The sequence below is a fragment of the Cicer arietinum genome, chromosome 5 (genome assembly GCF_000331145.2).
Source record: "Cicer arietinum cultivar CDC Frontier isolate Library 1 chromosome 5, Cicar.CDCFrontier_v2.0, whole genome shotgun sequence".
NCBI lineage: Eukaryota > Viridiplantae > Streptophyta > Magnoliopsida > Fabales > Fabaceae > Cicer > Cicer arietinum.
Window position 1 is genome coordinate 35,298,691 of NC_021164.2, and position 7,757 is coordinate 35,306,447.

General features: G+C 30.5%; 1 long non-coding RNA gene across 1 annotated transcript; it reads left to right on the plus strand.

The window, feature by feature from the left end:
- Nucleotides 1-2,128: 2,128 nt before the first annotated feature.
- Nucleotides 2,129-4,500, plus strand: LOC113784267 (uncharacterized). The gene is made up of 5 exons (XR_003470292.2): nt 2,129-2,407; nt 2,826-3,007; nt 3,477-3,616; nt 3,725-3,910; nt 4,065-4,500. It is a non-coding gene; the product is annotated as an uncharacterized lncRNA (long non-coding RNA).
- Nucleotides 4,501-7,757: the final 3,257 nt, after the last annotated feature.

Sequence of the window (7,757 nt, forward strand, 5' to 3'; positions counted from 1 at the left end):
CGTTCCTTTCTTCGAGCTTCTTCATTCAACATGCTCTCTTTAACTGTTGACATTTTCAACTTTCCACTTGGAGCTGAATTGGTCAACGTCACAACAAGGACTTCCCAATTATCAGGCAAGGAACTCAACAATAACAGCGCTTGCAACTCATCATCTAATTTAATTTTTGCACTTGTCAATTGATTCACTTATTCTGAAAAATACTCATATGCTCTGCCATTGAATCCCCATCTTTGTATTTCATATTCACCAGCTTCCAAATCAAGAATGCTTTATTTTGCACATTCTTTCGTTCATACAACTCTTTTAATTTTTCTCACATCTTGTTAGCATCTATTTTAGTTTCAACATGTGGATACACACTAAGATCTAACCACTATTTGATCAACGCCACTACCTTTCTATTCATCTTCTTCCAGACAACGTGAAATTTGTCTACGGGCTTAGCAATGTTACCCTTAATAGGATCATACAAATCTTTACTGTATAGCATGTCTTCCATGAAATTCTTCCAAAGTGTGTAATTAGAAGAGTTGAGTTTAATCATATTCGGACCTTTAATTTCCTCATCCATTTAAATGCACAAATCAAATCAACCGAACTCTGATACCACTTTGTTGGGAAAAACAAAGATAATTAGCGATAACTATCTCAATAATGCGGAATATTTTTTTCCCACTTGTGCAAATAAATGGCCAAACAGAAAATACAATTCCACAGACCAAAAATAATTGGCAGAAAATTAAATATGAGACAAACACAATTTTTAACGTGGAAAACTTCCCTCAAATTGAGAGAATAAAAATCACGGGACCTAGTCCAGTAAAAACTTCCACTATAATAATTAATGGGTACACTAGAGTCTTCCTAATAACAATAGGGAACATCAATCAACAATAACAACCTTATAACAACATTCCACTAAAGTGGGTATGCCAAAGTAACTCTCGGAGAAGAAAAAACTACTCAAACTATATATTAAAGTAACAAACTCAGTGGTAGAAATAACATACTAAATTTGTAGATCAAATGGAACAAGTTTGCTACACAGCTGTTACCACCACCGGAACCAAACCCTTATTTTTCTTCTTTGGCAGTCGTTCTCTTTTTTCATTCTTCTTCTTAGGATTTCTAAATCCCTTTTATTTCCTTCACGTGGGCCTAGCCCAATAATACATTTTTTTTCTTTCTTTTATTTCAATAATAATAATACTAATAATAATACTAATACTAATAAAACTAGTGGGTTCCACTTGGTGAGTGAGCCCAACCAACACTTAGATTAATAAAAAGTAGGAATAGACATTTCATGGCATTATAATGTAATACAATATTAAAAAAGTATTAAAATCATATTTTTTTTATTGCGAGGTAGATATCAACGGCCGTAAACCCATCTCCGCCCTCGAGTTTTAATATCGGAAAAAATTCACACCCGCATTCAATTAAAACAGATTATCTCCACTCAAATCATGGCGAATCGAATGGATACCCACATGTACATGTTGTGTTGATATCCCTACTTTTTAAAATCAAATAAACATCAGTGTCACTTTGAGAACCAAATAAACATTAAAAACAATTATACCCTTTTATGTTTATCTTCAATTATATTCTCAACCCCTCCTAAATATAGTTTTGCTTTATTACTTTTCACGTCACAATACTACAACACAAATGTCAAAAAACAATTATTCGGCCAAATCAATTAAATTTACCAATTAATGAAATCAATAAGAAATAATGTTCACACACTACAAGAAAACATTGATATACCTATAGAAAGTTATCCACGGATTTGAGTCCGTGAATAAATTATATTTTATCTACGGAAAAGCCGTAAGTAAATATGTTATAAATTAAATTAAATTTTTTAAAATTATTTTCCACGGTCAGTCCGTAGGTAAAGTTAAAATAACATGATTTTTTGTAAATTATTTTTCGTATTTTGTTTACCACAATTTTTTCGTAGATAAAATTTACAGAAAAATTAGAAAATATATTTAGTTTTTATTAATTAATTTAAAAAACTATTTTTGTCATTTTTTTTATATGACCTTGTTTAGAGAAAAAAAAAGGAAGATACCTGTTAATAATACTATACTGATACTAAAACCTCACCCTCCTTCAAATTATCCCCTTTAACATTTGGTCTCTCCATTTGAACCCTAAAATTTCAAATCCAAATTCTCAAGCTCTCTCGCCCTGTTGTCTCCCATCGTCGTTGTCTCTCGAGCACTCTCTCACATTGCCACCGTCTTTCACATCGTGGTCGTCACTCGAGCTCTCTCATTGTGTTGCCTTGTTCGCTATTTCACTGTGTCGTTCTTGCTACGACGCGTTTCAATCGATAATTGCTCTGCCACGTGGAATCCTACACGTCCCTTTCGTTGCATCCAAACCGTTGGTATATCTCTTAATCCTTTCTCAAACCCTTTTCTCTCTACTATCTTCAACGAACCCTAATTCCCCAAAACCCTGAATTCAATTTCGAACAACCCTAAATTCATATCCCTCGTTTTACTTCACGATTTGCAATAGCAAGTAAATTCTATTCTCTTTCCAAATCATTTCAGTTTACTATTTCAATATTTATTTTGGTAATCTTGCTTGTTAAGTGTCATTAATTCGCGATTTGTTGAATGAGGTTTTCGATTTGCGATTTGTTCTGTTTTTTATGTTCTATTTTAGAGCTGATATGAGTGTTAATCTAAAATTTCAATTTACACCGACTTTTGTGTGTGCCACTATGATTTTGTTAAATCACATTTTTTTTTGTATGTTTATAATATGAAATGTAAATGATTTATTTGCATTGCCATCAGGAGAGAATTTTGCAGTGATGCCTGGCACAAGTATGGATGCACCACATATTGCAAGTCTTGCTGCGCTTATTAAGCAGAAGTTCCCAAATTTCAGTCCTCCAGCCATTGGTTCTGCACTTTCTACTATTGCGTCTTAGAATGATAAGAGTGGTAGACCGATAATGGCTCCTTTTGACATGTTGGTATGTTTAATACTGTTAGAATTTCAAGATTGTTAGAATTTATGAATAAGTATGGTGGTATGATTAAAATGAATGTTGAGATCATCCTTTTCATTAAAATTCGATGTGATCAGTTTCATGCTAATGTTATTGGCAATATTCATGCTATATTTAAAGAAGGATCAAAGAAATCAAGGAATCATCAATTCATACTTGTTTTTCGGCGAGGCTATCCTCTCAAAGTCAAATTCATGTTATTTTGTTACTTATAATTATAACTGAAAAATGTGATTCCTATTACTGGTATTAGTATTACTTTACCAGATTCTTATGGGCTCTACTCCACGCCCATTCTATTGACGCCTTGCATGTAATTAATTTTTCTCAATTGAGCTAATCTAGTTCAACTCTTAGTTGCATTTTTTGTTTAATTTTGGCTTTTTGCTTCTGTATCTTGGTTTTTTTTTTATCTTTTCTCCTTGTTTTCCAGTTGAGATCAATATTCGTGGAAGAAATTCAGAGATTTTCTTAAGAAGGTTGTTGGGCAAGGTGATCTTACTGGTTAGAGAGTTCCTTGCTGCTAAGGATGATCTAACTCCATATCCAAGGGCAGTCCAAGATTCAGTCAAGGTATTACATTTTCATCCCAGTGTTATCATATTATTGAATAAGTTGTGCACAATTTCATAGCTAAACATGTCGGTTCAGAATGTTATCATCTATTTATTTTTTGTATAGGTTACTCAGAAGTTAGGAATAAAGGGACCTACTCACGTAAGTATGAAATTAGGCGATTCAAGTAAGTGTATAATAAAATTGTTTGGGCTGCAGAACACTCTCATTTGAGCATCTCAGAAACTGAATTTTGGAAGAAAAGAAAATAATACCATCAGCTTCTGCAAAACTCTCTTATTTTTGCTTCAGGTGTTTCTCTGAACTTTTCTTACCAAAACTTGACACAAGATGCACACACTACAAGTTTGCTAAATATTCATTTTTCTGTTGTTCGAGTGTTGATTGTTAATTGACAAAAAAAAGGTGTTGACCATTAAAATAGCTTTCTATGTTGAATTTACAGTTGGGACCGCAACGACATTTGTTGGTTTGGCAGCATGTCGTGCATATGCATGAAGAAGAACTCTTCTGCCTAGTCATCAAACAACTTAAATTATGGTAACAGTTTTTACATAATTGTGAATTTGTGTTAAAGTATTGTATACAAAACCTCATCGGGCGACCTTAAGTTATAGTCTTTTATGCATAATAATCACTAATTTCATTTATTCTTTGTTAGGTTAAGGCTTGTTATATGTAGTTAGTTTCCTCAATATGATTGTTGGTTTTCAGTCTAATTTTCATGGTGAACTTTTTAGGGAAAATTACATTGATTTGATGAAATTACAGTTATTGGTCTTTTAATTAGAGTATGCTTGAAACGTTTCACACATACACACACTTTTTGATCAATTAACTATATACGAGTCAGTCTTTAGTTGAACAGTCACAAAATATATACATGTCAAATTTTCAATGTCTCAATACCATTGAACTCTTGTTTAGTTTAAAAGGGTTGCTGTAAGAAATTAACCCAAAAATTGTCAATGTCTCAATGCCACTGAACTCTTATTTGATACTTACAAGAATGGTATTGTATATATGAATGTATAACTCTATATGTATATATGAATGTATAACTCTATATTGAATATGAACTCTATATGAATGATTTGAGAAGTAGAACAATGAGGGAAAAATGAAAGATACACTTTCAATAAAGGTAGAGGAATAATGCATGAAGAGTTAATTTGTTTGAGTTATGATGTGGTTTAGTTTTATTTAAAATGTTTAATTTTCTATTTTGATGTTACCCACGGAAATGCCATCGGTAAGGTTTATTCATGCCATTCCCGTGGATAATTGCTTTCTTTCAGACTTGACATTACCCACAGAACTATCATCGGTAACATTACCCACGGAGAAGTCGTGATCAAGTTTATCCACGAAAATGTAGTAAGTATACATTATTCAAGGCTTTTTCGTCGTTAAAAAATTCCTACGAGCCAATTATCTACGAACTCGTGTTCGTGGGTAGTTCGTAGATAACTTTACGTTACCTACGAAATGTTCGTGGGTAAAGTCAAAATTTTCTATAGATAATGACAACTTTTCTTGTAGTGACACGACTTGATTAATCAAAAGTAGGAAAATAGTATTAATAGAAACGATCGATATATGATAGAAAGAAAGTTAAACAGAACAAATTAAGCTCACAAAATGAGAATCAATAAAGCAACATGATTTCCTAATTAGTAATGTCGTGAAGTTTAAGATACTTTTTAAACAAACAAGAAACAATTGTACCCTACTATATATATCTGTAATTATATGTTTTAAGCCCTCATAAATAAACTCTTTGCTTTATTTTCATAACGTCACAATAAAAATAACAAATGTCAACTACCAATTAATCAATGAGATCAATTTTTAAAAACAAATCATTTAAAAATACCAATTAATGAAATCAATTAAAAAAATCAAGAGAGTGGGAATACGTAATGAGAGATTAGTCAGAGAAATTTAAGGCAACAAAAAATAATAGTTAATTAAAAAAATAGATTCTACAAAATATAAATAAATAAATGCAAAAATTATCTTTAGATATTCTCAGTTGGTGCAATATCCGTTAGAAAGCAAATAAGACAAATAACCTAAATTTTCTCTCTCTGATTAGACACTTTCTCTCTCTGATTCAAAATTACTCAGCACTAATTCTCTTTGATCTTCTTCTTTCTAACTTCAAATGCATCTTACAATCTATCTCTTTCTCATGTTTTTGTCATTTTGATTTATGTATTCTATTTTCATCACTATTAGCCACAAGGTTTATTAGAATCTTCAAAGAATAAAAATTGAATAAGGAATGACAGACTAGTCATATTCTATATGCTCTAAAAATAGTTATGCTGCGTTGTTCTCATCCCTATCACCATCATTGTATTATAAAGTGGTTAGATAGATCTCACAAACAAGTGCCTTTTGTGTGGTAGACCTATTAGATGAAGTTTCTTTATTTATCTTTAGATTTTTTATGGTTTAAAACTATATATTTAAATTCAAGTGTAGTCAACTTAATGTATATACTTTCTTTTAATGTTTTAGTTTTAATTTATTTTTATTATGTTAATAAAAACTAGATATGAATGCGCACATAATTTATTAATTGGTATGAATCAAATTTGAGAGCAAAATTTACTAATAGATATGATTATGCTATTAGAGTTAAGCATAAAAAAGAACATATGTGCAAATGAAAAAAGAAAAAAGAAAATAGAATATATTAGTTGTTGAATCCTTTTTTAAAATAACTAAAATAAAGTTGAATCGATATTTTTAATTATTACAAAAGTACAATTTGTTATTATAGTATAACATAAAAAAGATGTGTACTTCTAAACTAAATAAGCATGTACCTGAAAATAAATGTAAACTGCAATTCATTTTAGCATAAGTTTCAAGACTATCATCATTTATATATATGCAGATCATTTAATGGGTTTGAACACCTTATAGTATTATTTTCTGAAAAATAATAAGTGTATACTACAATTCATTTCATTTCAAAACAGACGAGTATATTGAACAAGTTTTGTATATAGTGTAAGATATTATGTCCTTTCAAAAAAAAGTATAGGATATTAAGTAACTAAACAAACTGATTTGATATTTAGTTTAGTGTATACGATTTTTTTGGGAGGTAATTAGTATTATATGTTGTGATCTTAATTTATTTTTAAATTATCATGCAATGATGAGTATGTTATGACCTCAAGAACCATGAGCAATTTGTGCAGTGATTATTGTCTTATTAATTGCCACAACCACGAGGAGATGTTTTCAAATTTTATTTTCGTGAGATTGACGTTTGTTATATATTGTTATATTATTGTTATATATTGTCAATTGGTGCAAGCAATTTTGGAAAGCAAAAGCAATAACTTAAAAGTTCACTTGTATATATTTGGAAAAATATTTTTTTTCTGATTTAAAATTACTCTAATCAGCACTAATTCTCTTCTTCTTCTTTCTAGCTTCAAACATCTTACAATATCTCTCATTTTGATAACAATTGGTTAGACCGACTGTGATAACAAATTGTAAAACTCATACTATGCGTCTAGAATATGGTAATTAATTCATAAATTTTGACAAAATAGAACAAGTCATATTAAAATCCTACAAGGTACAACCAACAAAATAAATTGTAACTACAAATTTATAATTTACAATCATCCTTTGAAGGACTAAAATTACATCTCATATTACGTTCTAAACAAAATATAACTACTAAATGTTGTCCTCTGGCTTTGACTCAAGCCTTACTTCCTTCCCTCTGCAATAATACATGAAAATAAGGGAGAGATAATAATCTCAGTGAGTTCTATAAAACTGAGGAGGGCAGTTTGAACTAATTTTTCTTAAGAAAATAATGAAAGCTTGACATGAATATTCAATGCTTCTCATTATCTACAGACCTAACATTTAAAACATTTTCTTTTACTTTAAGCATGGGAAACTCTATATTCTCTTTCTTTTCTTAATATAGAGAAGCTTTAAAACTTATTTGCCTTTTATAAAGAAAAGCTTGAAATTTTCATTTCCTTTTTTAAGGAAAAACTCCTTCAATTACACAAATGTGGGTAACCCCAGTAATTGGGGTCTTTCGCAAAGGTGGCCTAACCATGACTCCAATTGGTGTCTCAATTGTTTTACC